Below are 20,352 nucleotides of genomic sequence, written 5' to 3' on the forward strand. Positions count from 1 at the left end.
CTCTGCCAACCTGCAGACTCTGCCCACCTGCAGACTCTGCCCACCTGCAGGCTCTAGCCACCTTCAGACTCTGCCCACCTGCCAATTCTAACCACCTTCAGACTCTGCCCACCTCTCATATTGTAAGCACCAGCAGACTCTACTCACCAGCAACACCCATCGACAAATAACTGCGAATTATCATTGTAAAAACTAATCTAATGTCTTCTAAACAGCTTTGAAAATATAATACCATTTTGCATCCACAGTGGCATTTATCCCACGTCCAAACACGAGCGAAGCGAATGTTTGGGAGCTTTATAATAAATGCATATGCGCACACAACTCCCGAAAAATTATCCGTTAGCGGCTGTTACCAAACCCTTGGACCGAAATCCAATCAAAAAATTTAACCATTTTTGTGTAGAGTCGTCTAAGTATAATAATGATGCAAAACGCATTGAAACCTATTTAAATATGTTACCAAGTCTTTGAAAAGTTACTGCAATATCCTAAAACTTACCCATATGATCAGATTATACATAACTAGACAGATTAATTTAGCCTAAAATCGCCATTACAACTTGACAAGCGTTTTTTAATCAAAATTTAGACTGGCAAACGAAACGCCGATAAGGCCGTGCGACAGAGAGTAGAACCATTAAGTCGTGTGCATTTCACAAGAAAAACGTGCACATTTCACCAGTCTATGGCATTGTCCAATTGCCGAAGGTTTCTGTAATTAACGTAGAAGTACTGAAAGGTAATCGTTTCTTTTTTGCCGATTCTACCGGACTCTGACATTTTGGACACTTATAATGCGTACTTTGGTATTCCAACTGATGTCCAAAGCAGTGAAAGTAAAGGAAATGGCGATGATATTTTTCTAACGATTCTTATAAGATTATTACAATAGTTAATTGTAAGAATAATTATTCGCTTTTATGAGATTATTATGATATTTAGTTATAAGAACAATCCTTCGAATTTACAAGATCAAAGTATATAGTGACCGATGGTGTGCAATATGTTACTGTTCTTATTTTTCTAAAGATTTTGTTGATGATACTGCGACTGTGCCCAATATCGTGGTACTGCCAAGCCGTTTTTAATATCTGCAAAATTAAGTAATAGGCCTACATTTTCTTATAGATATACATCTATTTCTATGACAACCAGCTAAAATCTGTTTAAATTTTTAAATTCAGCATAATATTTTAGATATAAATACAGAAATCTAGATAAATATCCCAACTTCTTGATATTGGTTGCTATGACCAATGATATACAGCCCCCCTTTGTCCGTGTATATTACACCGCAGCTTGCCATTTTACTTGTAATATTGCATTTCTCCTATTACAGGGAAAAGATATAAACATACTAGAAATTCCCCTGTAAAATCCTGTGAGATTTTAATGATTGTTATTATATGACTACAACACCGCCAATTTATCAATCTAAAAAGAGCAATTTACTGTACAAAGTTATTACCAAATCTACTATATAAACGACAAAAATTCTGTCTGTATATTTGTGTGTATGTGTGGGTTAATCACCTTATAGAACGATCTTTCCTTTTATCGATTTGGTTGTACGAAGCGAACTGAATTAATATGAATATTAAATAAATTATTGAGCGGTCTTTCCTTTTTTTGATTTGATCGTACGAAATGAACTGAATTAATATGAGTAATAAAATTACATTCACTACTCATTAAGTAAGTTAATGAGTAGTGAATTACATGTAATTAACATTTACTGCCAACACCTACGAGAAAGGTCATGAGAACAATTGATTTTTCCAGCTACCTAGACAATGTTTTCGCTTCGAAAATTACCCACTAAATTTGTACTTCAAAAAGGTAAGTACTTCTCATTCAATGGTTTATTGTTAATGAATTGCCACACCACCACTACTTAAAAACGTTGGATTTGCCACTGTTTGTGATAGTAAACATGTTCATTTCCTTCCGAAGCTGAGTTATTAATTTTTTTACAGCTACAAGTACTGTAACTTACTACTACAGAACTTGCACGGGTACTCCGAGCGTTGCGATAGGCGATGGTGAGAAAGAGAGCCGCTGGTATCGACTTACTGTCACCCTGCTTTAACCATGGCCAGCTGTATGTTGCCTGCTCAAAAGTAGCCACAAGCCTAAAACTGTCTGTTCCTACACCTAACAAAAAGACAAAAAATGTTGTCTATCCGCAAGTGTTGCGTTGAATTAACATTGTGTTATTGTTATGTCATGCTTGCATGGAATTAACATTATGCTATTGTTATGTCATGCTATGTTCTGCATGTTCTGCAATACTGTTATCCACTTGCACAGCGTTTTCTAACATATTTTTCAGTAGATATATATTTTAATGCAATCGTTTTCCTTATTGTATCTCATAAAAAGGCTATCATGCTGGCATTGTTTCATTATTGTTATGTGCTAATGCTGTATCTGCCTTGACATCATACTGTCTGTGCTGTTATACATATAAATTTGATCAACACAACCACATTACTGCTGCACTGTTTGTATATACCATGTCAAAACACAGGCTATAGACAAATAATTGGTGAGCCATGACTAGTGTTTTAAGCATGTAGAAGTCTCCATTCAATAAATGCTGGCGATAGCAAAATATTTCGTAGAATTTCTTCAAAAGACGCCAAATTTTTCAATACTGCCAGTTTGAAGAACTTCAGTTTGCCTAGCATTGACAATTTCATTATCAGGTCTCTGTACAAAAATAGGACAATTCCGATTTGAGTGGTTTGAGACTGATGCATTGTAGACTAGCCGTAAAACACACTGCAGATTTCTATTGTTCTCCCCAACATTATTGACATGTACGAGTGCATGTGTGTAGGCCCTATGCATAGTCTGATCAGGGCAACAATTTCAGTAGACTGCATATTTGGAGTTGTTTCACAGTATGAAAGACAACTCTCAATAAACCTCTTGCTCTACGTGAATCTGTTCCCGTAGACGGGTAATGCAGCTAGTTTATATATAAATCTAAGTGTCTGTCATTTGTCTGTTCAGTTATAGCAATAGCTTTAGGAACTTTAAATGCAGTTCATACTAGACTTGAACTCCGCCCGCACCTCCAGATCTGGAGGCAGCAATCTCACTCATTAGACTACGTGACTAACTGAGCATGGCAATTAATAATAGTGAAGCTATTCATTACATTGGTTAAAATATGCATAACGATGTTGCGTCACAAGTAACAATTACCAGCTGACTTCAAGGGTGATAAAACAGTGTATAATTTAATGAATGTATAAGGTAATGTAGTAGGTAATGTAATGTCTATAAACTGTTTTATTACCTGTGCAACGCAGGGCATTCAGGTAGTGTTCTCATAAACATGTATTTTTTTGCCTAGTTCTGTATAATGCTATTGTTTTAATGCTCTATGTACTTATTTGAAGTAATTATTGTTGTTTTTGGGCTTTGCAATGAATGAAACAAAATACAATGAACTCATATATAAGAATAATTGCTCCAACGTATGAGTTTCAACCGACGAAGCAAACATCAGAATGGATTAATTCTGTATGTTTGACTGCACACACCTAAGCTGCCATTAATATATACATATATACATATATATATATATATCTATATATATAAGTAAATGTCGCCTATATATGTATATATAAAAAAATTGTTTCCTCACCCCGGATACCCCGTATGGGTGGTAAATTCTGCTTTAACTCGGGTCTCCTACCAGAGACCTGGGAGTCTGAGCACTCGCCTCAAGATCTTAGCTGTTCCCAATAGCGCATTTTTCTGCAACTCACCTGAGTTGATTGCTGTTGGTATTTGGGCAAGCCACATTTTATGCGCCGGTGTTATTGCGCCCAGTGCCCCAATGACTACTGGGATTACAGTTGTTCTTACATTCCAGCATTTTTCAATTTCTTCTCCAAGAGGGAGATATTTTTCTACCTTTTCTTTTTCTTTGCTGGCTATATTGTAGTCATTGGGTACTGCTATATCTATTATAGTAGCTTTTTTGTTCTCCTTGTCTACCACCACTATATCTGGTTGGTTTGCCAGGACATGCTTGTCAGTTCGGATGTAGAAGTCCCAGAGGATCTTAGCCCGGTCATTTTCATTGACCTTACCAGGAGCTTCCCACTAGTGTTGTGGTTTATTAAGGCCATACTTGTCACATAGACTTCTATACACAACACCTGCGACATGATTATGCCGCTCAGTGTATGCGCTTCCAGCAAGCTGTTTGCATCCACTGATGATGTGTTGGATGGTCTCAGGTGCATCTTTGCACAGTCTGCATCTAGGATCGTCTCTAGTGTGATAGATTTTCGTTTGGAGTTGCCTTGTTGGGAGCACTTGCTTCTGGGCTGCCATGATTAGCGACTCTGTATTGGCCGTTAGGTTCCCTTTGTTCAGCCACATATATGTCTGGTGAAGATCCCCAACCTTAAATATTTGTTGGTGGTAAGCACCATGAAGAGGTTTCGTGTGCCAGTCAATTTCCTCATCATCAGGGCGTAGGTCCGTTGTAAGAGCAGCCGATTGAAATTCAGCTAGCAACTTATCTGAGATGGCCATGGAGGCTGCATATGCTTTGATGCTTTGCTCCTCCTCTTCTCTTCCTCCTCTGCTGTACACTTTTGAGTCCCCTACCGCCATCTTTCCTATCAAGATACAATCTAGTAGTATCAGATTTTGGGTGGAGTGCTCCATGCATGGTCAGCAGTTTGCGAGTTGCTATATCTGTTTTTTTGATGGCTTCCTCAGTCCACTTTATTATGCCTGCTGGATATCTTATTACTGGCAGTGCGTAGGTATTTATTGCCATGACTTGGTTCTTGGCATTGAGCTGGCTCCGTAAGACCTGCCGAAGGAGTTTCTTGTATTCGGTAATGGCTTTGTGACGTACCTCGGCTTCGTGGTTGGTGTTGCTTTGCATAATCCCCAAGTACTTGTACCCTTCTTCTATATCTTTGATGGTACCATTTGGCATTCTTAGGCCATCTGTGAGCATAGAATGGCCTTTCTTAAGAATTAGCCTTCCACATTTCTCTATACCGAAGGTCATTCCGATGTCCTTGCTGTATACCTGAGTGAGGTGTATTAGCGAATCAATGTCCCTTTCTTTGTTAGCGTACAGCTTGATGTCATCCATGTAAAAGAGGTGGTTTATCTTGGTGCCACTCTTAAACTGGTACCCATATTGAGTCTCCTCCAGCATATTGCTTAGAGGGTTTAGGCATATGCAGAAGAGCAGCGGTGATAAGGAGTCACCTTGATAGATGCCTCGCTTAATTTGTACACTCGCCAGCTTTTTGCCATTAGCCTCCAGTTCTGTCTTCCATTTGGTCATTGACATCTTGATGAATGCCACAAGAGCAGGGTGAACATTGTACATACTGAGGCACTCAAGTATCCAACTATGGGGAATTGAGTCATAGGCCTTTTTGTAGTCAATCCAAGCCAAACTATATAGTATATAAACTATATAAATAACTATAAATATAAATATAGTTTATATAAATATAAATATATATAAACTATATTTATATATATATATATATACCGGCGTGATGACATCAATTTATCAATGTATCCATTTATGAGGATACTAGGTGAATGCTCGGCGTTGCACGGGATATAAAAACAGCTTATAAACTGTTGCAGCTAATGTAGTTGCCATTGGCTAAGTTGAATAATTAGCCAATGGCATAATTAGCAAAGTGGCTAATTTGAGTAACTTAAGCTAGTAACTCATATTGCTAAAGTTACTATAATAACAGCTGTGAAGCTGTAATGCCAGCTCGTGTGATGTTACGCATCACACGATATTGTTATACGTATGCTAACCGATGCAATGAGTATAACCACAACAATTATTCCATTTTATAGGAATGTAGCTGCTTGGCCTAGTGGTTTAGCATGCCTGTCTGCAGACCTGGAGAATCCTAGTTGAAACCTTATCAGCATCACTGGATACACCATTGACAGACCAACAGACAAATGACAAACACTGAGATTTATATATACCGTAAAACCTCTAATTGAAAGCCATCTGTTTTTGAACGCCCCTTCTATTTGTCCGCTACTATGGGAAACGGGTTAAAAAATTGAACGCTACCTTCATTTGATCGCCACTTCGCCATTCTTTAATCTTCATGAACCCATAATACAAGTGATCAGTAGAAAAGTGTCCACAAAATCGTATCAATAATGAATCGTTTACATCAATAACAATTAATTCTCTCTTTGCCTAACTCTGAGGCTTTTCGTCTTATTTCATTGAAACTTTGGAAGCAACAGTATAGAAATAGTTAATACCAGTAACTGTATGAGGCTAATATTAGTTCCTTGCTTAACGGGTCTTGATACTTTGAAGTATGTGAAAAACGGTTTACATTCACAGTGGTGTATGAACAACTAAGTTAAGGCTAAAAGTTGTGCTTGCGAGCAAAACCTTTACGCGTTGCATCTGTACAAAATGCACAACTGACAAGTTTTGCTCTGCTAAAATTGTTTTCATGCAAATATCGACTAGTTCAGCAGTGCAGAAAAAGAGTTGAGGTTAAAAGACATTGTAGGAGGTATTGAACAACCAGAAGATGTTCATTCCATCAAAAGCAACAATCAGAACACAACACAACTTTTAGCCTTAAGTTAAGGCTAAAAGTTGTGCTTGCGAGCAAAACCTTTACGCGTTGCATCTGTACAAAATGCACAACTGACAAGTTTTGCTCTGCTAAAATTGTTTTCATGCAAATATCGACTAGTTCAGCAGTGCAGAAAAAGAGTTGAGGTTAAAAGACATTGTAGGAGGTATTGAACAACCAGAAGATGTTCATTCCATCAAAAGCAACAATCAGAACACAACAGGCCGAGCAAACAATGCAAATATTTTTGTTTCAAAAACATTAATTTTGGTTTCTGCATGTATTATAAGTATGGTTCGTTTATGTCACTTGTTCATGAATATATACATGTATATTTGTAGCATTTAATATATTATTGTTATATAACTTATAAATTTGCAGATTTATAGCCTATTGTTTGATTGCATCCTTCGCGGTAATCTGATCTTACAATTGATTGACATTCGGAACTCCTCTTGTATTGCACATAAAAAGCTAGTTTTGGCTGCAAACTGTAGCAAACATAAAAAATGAGTGCAATGAGCCTTTATGCAACATTGTTAAATATAGATACGGGTATAAAATAAAAATGTCTTCAAATTTAGAAGGAAATAAAAAATGAAAGCTCCAACAAATTGCCAAGCAAGACACGGGCTACTGTATCATCGCAGGTTAATTGCAAGCAAAAGATATCAACTGGTAGAGATATTTTTCAACTTCTCAGTGCATATTTATTAAAAGATCTTTGACAAGTTGGAGGTAAGTTAGCCAATGCATTGCAGCCAAAAGAGTTAATGTCGCTCCACTGGAAAAAGAGTGCAAAATATAGGCGACATTTACTTCGCCACTAACGAGCTAAATTTGTCTTACCAAAATTCTGACGAGCCATTTGAAAAATGCAACACCAGCCTCTATTTCAATGCCACCTCTATTTGACCGCCAATATAGATGTAAGGTTGAAAAATAGAGGACCATAACAATCAATTAGAGGTTTTACGGTATATATAGATTAATTATCTAGCTGAATGCCCGGCGTCGCTTAGTAATAAAATAATTACCTGATGATTTTGAGTAATTTAAGCTAGTCTAAATCTGATATATAATAATAAGAACTATGAAGCCAGCTTGATGTTACGACGTGTCATGGCGCTACATGTCAGTTATGTTAGTATTTGCGCTAGTGCTGCATAAATATGAACATAATTATTCTATAGCATGGCAAGGACAATATAGTGAATTGGATAGAATGTCTGCCTGCAAACCTAGACGTTCCGAGTTCAAATCAACTGCGAAGCAGATTTTCCATGCTTAAAGCTTTATTGCTATAACTGGACACATTAAACACAGATGACAGACAAACACTCAGATTTATATTAATATAATTAATATGTACCTCAAAGATTATATTAATATACACAGCTATAATCATATATATGCATACATCTATGGTGATCGTAATTTATACATATGCAATAGACCAGGGGTAAGGAACCTATGGCTCTCGAGCCATATGTGGCTCTTTTGATGATTGCATCTGGCTCTTTGATAAATTAGTGTAAAAAATAATCCATAATTTTGCTGTTAATTTAATCAACATAATAATACAATGCTGAAATTACAGTAATAATAAACAAAGTAAAAAATAACTTTCATTTAATAAAGATATATTTTCATTTACAACTTTTTGATGTGGCGCTCGCAGCAGTTTCTAGTTTCAAGAGTGTCTAGTGCTTTCTGTCCTACGCTCTGCGCAGACTGCACAGAAATAGAAACCGCACGATCATTTTTAGATCAAAAGGTAAACCCTTCAAACCAAAATATGGCTAAGAGAAAAAATTGTTATTTGAATATTGTTGTTCAAAATAAATCCAGTTTTCTTATAATCTAAAATTGCTCAAACATACTAAATTCGTTGGCCTTCCTTTTCCTTTTATGTTTTCGGGATTTAAAATATACATATGGCTCTTCTAGAATTAAATTTTAAGCATGCAGGTTTTTTTGGCTCTCTTAGTCAAAAACGTTCCTGACCCCTGCAATAGACGCTCCTTCTCACATCCATTCCAGAAAACATAAAGAATTTATGTGAAATTTTTCCTTCCTAATACGTAAAAAATTTCATATAACATAGAGTGTCAAGTCAAGTGAGTTCTCAAATTCTATTTGAATGTTAATCTATCTCGCAGCAATTGCCAAAAAAAAAGACGTGTGTATAGCGTTTCATCTATTACATATACAATTTCTATGTCATTCTAGTTCGTTGTGACAGATCGTCAGATGTGTCGACAAAACAGAGCTGTGCAATTGTTAATAAATTTTTAAAGACAATCGATAGGTGCAAGTGTTACAGCGTCGGTCCACCAATCAAAACGAGTTGAAATATCGTCAAAAGTTGATTTTTATCCTAACCTTGACCCCTAGGTACAAATAGGCAACGGACAGGTGGTACCGCTTTTTATAGTAGAAATATTTTATGTTTTGCTCTGATGTAGACATATAAAATATTTGTTATTAGCTTTACTTTGCACAACAGACTGCTGTTTGAAACAATATGCAAATCTTTGTAAACAAACGTCGAAGATATGTGTTTCCCATCAAAATATTGTAAAACTACAGCAATCATGAACTATAAAACCAGTGAGATTGATCATAAAAAGTAAAAAAGTTGTCGATCAAACAAATAGTACTGCAGTTACGGTACAGCCCACAAATTAAAAAGTTATGTCAAGTTTTTTCCTTCTTGTATAGCCAAAAAGGTGGGTTTGGAAATATCTTAGAACGGATTAAGCAATTTACATGTATTTTACTTTTCTTATGAAGTAAAATCCCTAATACATAAAAGTTACTGGAATGATTATTTAGGTTGTAAGAGTTCCTACTGTACATGTATACTTAAGAGAGTATGTAAAATAATTCCATAGAATTCGTATCTTCATCAGTTACTCCAAGTTTCATGCAATGCTATTAGAAATCAGCCTGAGTAATGTTACTTTGAATAGCTTATCCCCTTGTCTCGTTTGCATGTTCAATTAACTTAATAGCTTTGATAAAAGTTTGAATAGAGATACTTACTATTAAAGAATTGACAGCGTTCTGTTGGTTCTGTCTCTGCTGTAACCTCCCTGAATGATGTTGTCCAGTTTCTTGTGAGTCAGACACACTGGCAACTCCACAGTTATGTTGACCAATGGTAGTCTTGTGCAAATGTGATGCCAACTGGGAGGAGCGAAGACTGATGTTACGATCTGTAACATAAAAACAACCGTGTAAACAGATACAACGAAGAAATGTTTTTTACGACTATTCCTGATCTAACAAGTTTCACGATTATCACTCTCCTACCAATAGATTTACCGAGACCAGGGCTTTACATGTGACAAAACAGGTAAACCAATAGAATTAAAGAGCGACTCAAGCAAAAATAATGCACAAACTAAACAACAAACAAGAATATGCAACTTGGTGAATGCAAGTACATGTATTATCTACTGACCTTCTACAAGTGTATAACTACATGTTCATGTATTATCTATTGACCTTCTACAACTGTATAACTACAAGTACATGTATTATCTACTAACCTGCTACAAGTGTATAACTACAAGTACATGTATTATTCACTAACCTTCTACAAGTGTATAACTACAAGTACATGTATTATCTATTGACCTTCTACAAGTGTATAGCTACAAGTACATGTATTATCTACTGACCTTCTACTAGTGTATAACTACAAGTACATGTATTATCTATTGACCTTCTACAAGTGTATAGCTACAAGTACATGTATTATCTATTGACCTTCTACTAGTGTATAATTACAAGTACATGTATTATCTACTGACCTTCTACAAGTGTATAACTACAAGTACATGTATTATCTATTGACCTTCTGCAAGTGTATAACTACAAGTACACCTATTATCTATTGTAATGTATTATTGATGTTCCTAAAAACCCAGTGCTTATGCTTTATGATTCGTTAAATCTCTTTGCACATTGTTAAATTAAACCAATCAAATTTGTCTTCAACTTTATGATCAAACACTTCACTGATTTGTAGATCACTCTCATCGTTGAGCTTCTATATTTTAAAGATTATGATAATAACATTACAACCATTGCAAAAGTTGATCTCAAAATATTTATTGGCATATTCAACCATAGAGTATTCAACCAATAGTGAATACTAGTCAAACATTCAACAAACAACTTTGGGCATTTATAATATGTGTATATAAAACTGTGATATGCACAGAATCACAAAGATATTATTTCATTCTCCTACAGGTTGTAGGAGAATCTCTGAATTACGACAAGAACAACCACCTGTATACATGTATTTGGAAAGAGAAAAAATAGAAATACACACCATTATGTCTAACAGCCCCTCTGCCAGTTTCTGGTACTTCATCTTGCAGTAGTGAACATTGCAGGAGTTCAACAAACTTTATATCCATCTTAGAAGAGGTCACCACCCGTTCTTTATTACATACCCCATCAGTTAGCGTATCCTGGATAGTCTCTAGATCTGGATTATCCTGTTACATTGATTTTACATATTAATATACCGAGAGAAATAGCATCTCATTCCCAAATCAGCTTTGCAAAGTACAGTAGATGCTCCTATAACGTAAATTCCAGAGAACGTAAAGAATTTATAGGATGTTTTTGCTTCGCATTATGTAAAAAATTCCATATAACGTAAAATGTCAAATCGGGTGAGTTTTCAAATTCGATTTAAATATTAATCTATCTCGCTTCACTTGCGAAAGAGAAAATGACGTGCGTATGCGTTATATCTATTATATATACAACCTTCATGACATTCTAGTTTGTCATGATATATCGACAAATGTGTCAACAAAACAGAAAACAGGTAACATTCAAAGATCATTCAAAAATACAGTAGGCGCGCTTACAACGTAAATAATCCGTTCCAGGAATGTTTACGTTATAAGAAATTTACGTTATAAGAACAATAAAATACATGTAAATTGCCTAATCCGTTCCACAATTTTCCAAACTCACCCCTTCGGCCATGCAAAAAGGAAAAGTTTGCTTTAACTCTTTTAATTTGTGGGCTGTACCGTAACTACAGTACTGTTGGTTTGCATCAACGACTTTTCTTTTTTTCATGATCAATCTTACTATATAGTTCTATCTGTTCGTCGTCTAACTGTATCCAGAGGTCAAGGTTAAAATAAAAAATAATTTTTGACGATATTCCAACTTGTGACATTCAGATTATTAGACCGACGCTGTAACGCCTGCACCGATCGATCGATATACATGTATATATAACTTACTAGAGTAAGTAATTTATATAGCTCACTGAACCAATGAACTTAACCATTGTCTAGCCTATACTTTAGTTCATGTGCCTTCAAGCTAAAGTATAATAATGAAAAACTTTTCTTACTGATTATTATTCTATTAAATTCATTTTAAAGCTCCAAGTTTTTACAGAACAGTGTACAAAATATATTATGTATATTAAGCACTGATAATACAGTCACGCTAAAGTTATTTACAAATTATACTATAAGAGTAGGCAGGTCCCATACTCTGTATTTTCACCACTAACAAACTAGGCATCTGACTCATTTACATTCCTCAGTAAAACCATGGCAACTAGTTTTATTTGAATCGTGAATCATTTTATGAACTAAATCAGACTCATTATGTGGGATGTGAACTATTGTTGCGCATTTTACATGCACACATCGTACTTCTTTAGCAGCACATTTTCAATGATAGAGGTCTCACCATTGAATATTAGAGGCCAAATTGAACAATCTTACAGTAAACACAATTTTGGTAACCAATTATTAAGGTGCTTGTTGACTCAACATTAGATTAACACATATAAAACACCTGCAGCACAAAACCATTAGTGCAATATCTTCTCTAAACCTAATGTTCAGCATGGTTTAATAGCGAATATAAATGATGCAATAGAGTAGACATATATAATACCATAGGATTAGCGATGCATCAGATGATTGCCCTTTTAATACCATACTACATGAATACAAACTCTCCAAGTACTCCAATGATAAACTGATCTGTAAATATTACATGTATATAAACAGCCACTCGCCAGTTTTACGCCAACAATGAAATTTGCTTCAGGGGTTTCAGGCGCTTGGTTGTGATGGCAGCCAATCCATTTCACTGTACCACTTCGACTCTTGTCTGAAAGAAGGCAGACTTTTACACCAACAGCAAAGCCTCTTAGACCATCACCAACTACTTCATCATATTCGGAGCCAGGAGAGTGCCAAGTTTTCACTGGAAGACCATCAGCAGTTTTTTCAACTGTCCACTCTAAAAAATAAAAGAAAGAATTTACGCGTTGAGACTTTTGTAACAGTGAGTATTCTTGTTACATGCTAATAATTAACTACTTTAAAAGCAGAGGTACATGTATATATACATCGTTCAGAACTCGTTAGTTTACACAAAAGTGAACAATTACTCCTAGTAATCTAGCATTCAAGAGCCAAACCATCCAAAACTGAAGGATGACATCATAAGAAAATAAATGAGCTTTGTAAAACGCAGCCAAAACACGCTGCATATGTAGCTAATTCTAGTCTGTGCTCAGACTCATACTTCAGAGGTTCCCCAGTGAAGCAAGTAGCTTGCACTGTGAATCCGTAATATATTCTATTTATGCTAGGTTGTGTGTTAGTTAGTTTGTTTATGAGCTTTTCTCAATACTTTTAAATGAAAATATTCACACAATAGCTGTTGATACAATTCAATCGCTTGGCTGGAAGACTTTCAAACCAAATCAGTTGTAATTAAACCAACTACAACAAATTAAAAAGAAAAATACAGCAAAAGTTAATGTTAGCAACGGCCTCTAGGCCGTTGTTATAATACATGAAAGATAGGAGTAATTACCTGTGTCTCCTACTGGCCCAGCATCTCTAGCAGGAGCATCAGCTAAAGAGCAGTATTGAAGCTTGATAAATTTCATGTCCTTCTTGGAAGACCGAACAAAATTTTCTCCATCATAGAAACCGTCAGTCAGTCCCTCAGGAACTGAATCTTGCTCTGGTTTATCCTATTAAACAGATTGACACAGCTTAGACAATAAGAGAGATAATAGCAAACCTACATAAGAAGCTGCCTGCTCCAGTAAGGAGAAATACAAGAACCTTCATACAGCAGTCATTACTTATGCCAAGAACACAAATTGTACAAGGGCATATCATCCATATGTTCACAGACAGTGTCACTGTAGCAGTACTATAAGGGCATATCATCCAGATGTTCACAGGCAGTGTCACTGTAGCAGTACTATAAGGGCACACCATGAAAATGTAAGGAGAGGGATTATGCACTAATATTTAATATTTAGAATGAACACCATTATATGAAACACTTCTAGTCTTTGTTACTATTTCAAATGAAACATTCTTCATGAATCACACAGTCACCAAAATATTCATTATATACCATTTTCACACTTCACAATTTTATGGTAAACTGCTTTCAAATAAATACCATTTCACCTCTTTACTTAATATGTGTTAGTAGTATATAGAGAGCAGATCTACACACAAATGTGACGGATCCAGCGGGGGGATAGAAAAAGGGGGTTGTGAATTAAATTGGCTAGGGGTGTAGATTGAATCGTGTGGAGTTGAATGAGATGTTGGGGTTTGGGGGGAAATTGTGGTGTAGAGTAGGGGGTTGAATTCGAGGGGTTACGGATCCGCTCCTGGCGTAATCGGCGGATTATCTGTGGCTGAGTCATCCGATTAGCGGGGGATGAGTCATCCGATTAAACGCGGATTATCGCGGGATTAGTCGGGGGAATCGTCGCGGATTAGTCGGGCGAATCGTCGCCGATTATCGGTGGAATAGTGGGGGTGAATATCTGGGACATCGAGGGCTGGATGGTTTTCCGGAGTGGATCTCGCGGATTATCGAGGAGAGCGAGAGATTACCTACCGGATGAGTGAGGGGGTTAATATCTGGGACACCGAGGGGTTGATTTTCCGGAGATTGTTATATATTTGGTTGAATGAGAGATAAGTTTTTATTATAAAATATAAACTATAAATGTTACAAAAAATTCAAAATCATTCTGTCATTCGTTTTAAAAAGGAAAGTTTTGGAATACATCTTTCATCAATTTCTGTGTCACATCGAAGAACTAAAATAAGAGTTGATTTTCCCAAAGAATTGAGAAACTGAACAGGAAGTAACAAATCTAATCCTTCATTATTTCCAATATTATCATATATGAAGGTATCTTTAGGTGTAGTAGAATTTGAAATAGGTTGAAGATTACAGATAAAGTCAATATCTTGAAAATTCGATCCTGGAGGACATTGCAACATTGAAAGAGTAGAGTTATATCCACATAATTCTCCTCTGTAGAATAATTTGAAATCAATTAGAATATCGATTGTGGAATTTTGAACTGAATATTCACATTCAGAATATGTTAGAACTTGCTCCGATGAAGCTGACACTATAGGATTAAGGTATAGGTTTTTTCCATCTGTTTCATCTTCATTTAGTAGTTCTTTACACGCAAATCTGTGATTGCCTGGTAATGGATAACCACAATGAAAGTAGTCCAATGGAAATATTCTTCCGCATGTTTCATTATTCTTGTGATATAAAGTAGTTTCTTCGAATGGAAGTAGTAATGAAACTTCAAATTCATTGAGTGTTCTGCTTAAGCAGTTATTCGCATCGGTAACATATTGAATTCTTTGATTTCCATTTATTATTCCCGTAAAGCGTAAAATGAGAAATATTATAATGTGCAAATTCATTATAGTCATAGTGTCTTTTTAAAATACTACTCTCTTGACTGAAGTAGGCAAAGAAAATGCATAAAAAAGTATGTCAATATAATATATATAGTTCATTCTTCAAAATTATCTTGAAATACTATACAAAAAAAGTTATTCAATTCTATTTGATGAGTCAATCCTTCTTGGATATAAAGTGATTAAATATAAAGAATTATGCAAAGTCTAACTGTGATGATTATCAATTCTTCCCATTGATATGTAGGAGTTCACTGAGGTAACGATTTGTAGCATGTTGATCATTGGCTTCTCCTCTCAAATATGGATAAAGTCTTGTTTCGGTTAATATTATGTTTGAAGGTGTGTTCCAATCAAGTGAGGATAATAATGATAGTTGGACTTTGTCACTCCTTGGTCCGATTTGAGCAGATTCCAAACACGTTCCAATATCGAGTTCGGCAAAAGTTTCATGAAGTTCTTGTCGAGTCAATCCTTCATTTCCATATCGTATTTGCATTATTCTAATACAATATTGACATCCTCGAGCTCCCTCGAAGCATTCACACCGACTTTCTAAATATGTTACGAAACGTTTATAGATATAGAATCCGATAACATAGTAAAAAGTTTCTTCAGTAACTCTTCTGATGAATTTTTTTGTGTTTTTCTTTACAACCACTCTTGATAATTGTCCATCCTTAAGATGAGCTGGAATAAACTCCTCTAGAAATATAACCGACATTGTTTCTGTTTTCTTCGTTTTTTTTTGTTCCTTCACCAACAGAGCTAAATTGAAGAATGGTGGAGAAATCTAGAGGAGTAGACTTAATATCATTCCGAATCTTTTTTTATTTTTATTTTCATCCAACAGATTTTTCATCTATAATTACATCATCAATTTCATGCTCGATTTCCTCTTCCACTCTTTCTCCGATTAATGGAAATTGTGCTATATGAATGAGTCTTCTGAAGAGCAGTTGTTTCGTTTCATCACGTTGAGTAGGATGAGTCATGTAGTGCCGAATTCTATTCCAAAACACGGTTTCAAAAATCGTTTCTTCCATCGTTTTAAAATCGGTCGCGATAAATCTGTTAATCCATTCTAAATCAACCTCTTTTCCAATTTTACCTTCTCGAATGGTAGCTTCAAGATCAACCCATTCAAAGGTCATCTTCAAATCTGAGGGTGTTATCGATATTTCTTTTACACATAATGTTGATTCCAAACATTCCCTGCATTCCAACGCACTGCAGACACAGTTGGACTTTAATCTTTTCAATGACACAACTTTTCTAAAAGCAGCTGTTCCTAGAATGTAGTATAAACATTCCTCGGTAAGATGTGTACGAATTTGTTCATTTTTGTCAAGATGAACCAAGATGTTATCTGGGATTATTTCTGCAACCTCGAATGGAACAAAATCTTTAATCAGAATGTTTTGAGTCATGTTACTATGAGAAAGTCTACATTCGAAATGATTTTACATTGGATAGTATATTGAATTTATATGAGCTTAGTTATATATTATTGATATTGTATATACGAAAAGAAGAGCCAATGAAGAAAATAAAATTTTATAGTAATAATACATCGAGGAGCAAAACTCTACTATCATATATACTTAACAACAAATTCACTTCTAAAAATTATGCTAAAATATATTCTGTGCTCACTCCATCGTTACATACTCTTCTTTTTGAATAAAAATATGTTAATCCAGTTCTAAGTTGAGTGTATGAGAACACTCTATTGTCTTTTTTTACAAAACCTTTGTTTACCCCTTCCTTAGGAGATCTTGAATGTAATACTTTTAAAAAAGTGTCTTTTGTAAAACTATTCGTAGTTTTACTTAATCCTTTACTGCTATGCTTTGTAGAATGAGTTTCATCATTCCAGCAAAAGTAAGTCTTAGAATTTAAGGCTACTATTCCATGACCTGAAAATTCTACTTTGAATAAACCAGGAGTCCTTATATCATATTGATATACTTCTTTGCAACAATTTTGTAATTCCCACAACTTTGTAGGAACAGATTTACAGAGTTGGAAATCATCCGCGTGTCGATCGCAATACATCCTAGGAAACCATTTTCCATATTCTTTGTAGTATATATCAGCGATCTCTTTTCTAACGATATTATCCATAGGTGCTGAAAGAGCCATGTAGGCACTATCTGTATCCATCGCCACATACTGGAAGTCCTTTCTGTCGAAGTATCTAAAATAAAAAATTTCAATCCTTAATTCTTGTTATCTTAGTATTATAATACTCCCATTTCAAAAATTATCATTCAAATGTTTACCATTATACATATTTTTTCTAAAAGATACAAATGAGATTACTTACCTATCCATGAAGTCATAGTAGAACTCCAACATCCGAAGTTTAGCCAGTTGTAATATGGAGAATCCGATATGTACAGGTATATCCATTTTCATCTGAATAAATATATATACAGTCCTATTAGATTCCTTTACATATATTAGCTCAAGTAAATTTTTCATTATGATTCAATTATATCAATAAGATAATAAATATATACTACTAACCGAAGGCTTGTGTTGAGTCAACTCATAGAAGCTATCAACGATTTCCTCCAAAGATTCAAATCTGTGTGATCGTATTCTCAAGGATGTTTCATAATCTCCTTGAATATACTTGACATTTCGATGTTTTAATTTCTCAGTGATTGTTTTCCCGTACGATGAATTTCCAATGAGTTTATTGGTTGTGGCTATCAACTCTTGGTCAGGATCTTTGTCACCAGCTCTTCTAGCATTTGAGACAGATTCTCCAAATGACTGGAAAACTCTTCTAGGGGTGTATTCTATGACTTGATATATTTTGGTTATAATCAATCCATGATTAAGATACCATTTTGCTAAAGTGGTGAGTAGTAAAATTTTTTCTCCAAACATACTCCCCACCAAAGTTCGTTGTTCTTGAGGTAGCATTCCTTCCTTTTCAGCAAATTCTTTCATACTTTCACTAAGATGATTTCTATTCAAAGATGTATTCTTGAAAATGGGGCTCATTTCTGAAAACTTTTCGTATAAGTTTTCAGGAACAGATATATCGCATTCAATGAATCCATATATCTCCCCTTTTATAATCTGCTGAATAATCTCATCCTCGGTGGCAAAGGAATTGGAAGGATAAAACTCTTCGTTGAAGATACTAATAAAGTTCTTAATCTCGGTGTTATCCTCAATCATCTTGTTCCATTCACACTCCCAGATTCTTACTAAACGATATCCAAGTTCTTTAACATATTCTTCCTTCTTTATCGTTTCCTCCAGAACTTCACTCATGGGTCGATTCTTATATGGATGTATACTTATTCCTTTGGTCTTGTTACAGTTATGTCCATGCCAGAAACATCCATGAAATTGAAACACTGTATTCAATTCTTCACAATATCCATCAACAGGAAGATTATGTTGTCCAATTCTAAATTCTTTATCGTTGTTTTCATGTAAGATTTGAATATTGTCCTTCCAAGTCAAAAATTGTAACCATCCATGAGCAGCCATGCTATTTTTTCGAGAATGAGTGTATGCAAATCCATTTTCGAATCGTCTTATTCTAGGGTTTCCAGTAGGCATTTCTTGCATCATACTCCACAAATATAATGCATTTGCATCAACTCCTAGAATAAGTTCACAAAGTTTGGATTCCTTTCCAAACTTTCTTTCTCGAATCAGTGTTTTCTTCGACTCATGAAGTCTGTGAAAAACAATGCTAGGTCCACCTACGATATTGTCCTTGATAGTAAAGTAAATATCTTTATCACTTTCCTTGATCAGACAGACAGGTTGACAAGCTTTGAAATGATGTGATGAGATTGTCTGATGATGAGAACTCATAGGATGAGGAGGCGAATCTGAAAGTTTCAACATCCATTTTACTGCCAATCCAGGAAGTGAAATGGCATCTTTCAACATATCGATTCCCATGGTTCTGTAAACTTCTTTTTGTTTTTCTACAGCTTCAACAAATGGTACTACATCGAGATTGTTGTACCATACTAGAAAATCTTTTAACGTTTTCATCTTCTCTTGTTTCCAAATGTTTAAACAGATTTCATAATCAGCATCCGAAATATGTTCATCTCTCAAAGAACTGTAAAAGCATTCTTTAGCTGGTAGAAACGGTTGTTTCAACTTCTCAAGATCATCCATATATTCATAAGGATAGAATCCTTTTTGTTGAGAGCATTTGAAAGCTTTGAGATACTTTGCATAGGAAAATCCTGGAGCAATGAAGTTGGAAATATCCAAGAATTTGAATCTTTTTGATTGAATACAGCTCATCTTGTTTGTTCTTTTCACTACAAAATCAAAATCTTCGTCTTCTGTGTCTTGAAGACATCGAAGTAGAGGTCCTTTCATCACATTCAGGTCGTAGTTTTGTGAATTAAATCCTAGAATCGGAATACATGAGATGAATTTGTCGAAACGATTAAATAAATGACAAAATTCCTCTCTTGAATGGTATACTCGAGGATTGGAAAATTTGCAGGATTTAAATCTTTCTTCAACTTTTCCTTGCTTTTCAGCTTTTGCCTTCATCAACTGTCTAATGTAGTAAAGTTTTTTTTCAAGGATATCCCGGGCTTCATCAGCAATTTGGGAAATATACTGAACAAAAGAAGATATACAAGAATCAGTATCTCCCTCACTTACAAAACACTTTGGATCCTTAAATCCGGGTACATTTGAACAAACTGATATACTCATCAATTCGTGTCTCGATGTGAATGTAACCGAATTGGAATTTGGTGGAAGGTCGGATTTTGGAAGATAACACTCGATATCATAGGTGATTAAAAAGGGATAATAAGTATCTTCCTCAGCCACGGATATTCCTATCTCTCGTTTCAGTTGTTCGAAAATTGTAGGTGTTGCCTTAAACTTTCCTCCTTCGAAGATGAAGTTTGTTACTACTTCTTGACTAC

At 35.3% G+C, this 20,352-nt stretch overlaps 1 protein-coding gene and 1 long non-coding RNA gene across 2 annotated transcripts in view; both read right to left on the minus strand.

Moving 5' to 3' along the window:
• LOC137386526 (uncharacterized) overlaps nucleotides 1–11,120 on the minus strand; it is a 32,319-nt gene extending 21,199 nt beyond the window's left edge. The window contains exons 1-2 of the mRNA XM_068072843.1: nucleotides 10,984–11,120; nucleotides 9,684–9,856 (exon numbers count right to left, since the gene is read on the minus strand). The gene's annotated coding sequence lies outside the window, so the exon portion shown is untranslated. The remainder of the gene's footprint in view (nucleotides 1–9,683; nucleotides 9,857–10,983) is intronic.
• Nucleotides 11,121–17,495: 6,375 nt separating this feature from the next.
• On the minus strand, nucleotides 17,496–18,008 carry LOC137385958 (uncharacterized). The gene is made up of 3 exons (XR_010977810.1): nucleotides 17,945–18,008; nucleotides 17,742–17,833; nucleotides 17,496–17,612 (listed from the first exon to the last, which is right to left on the minus strand). It is a non-coding gene; the product is annotated as an uncharacterized lncRNA (long non-coding RNA).
• Nucleotides 18,009–20,352: the final 2,344 nt, after the last annotated feature.

The sequence above is a fragment of the Watersipora subatra genome, chromosome 1 (genome assembly GCF_963576615.1).
Source record: "Watersipora subatra chromosome 1, tzWatSuba1.1, whole genome shotgun sequence".
NCBI classification, from domain to species: Eukaryota; Metazoa; Bryozoa; class Gymnolaemata; order Cheilostomatida; family Watersiporidae; genus Watersipora; species Watersipora subatra.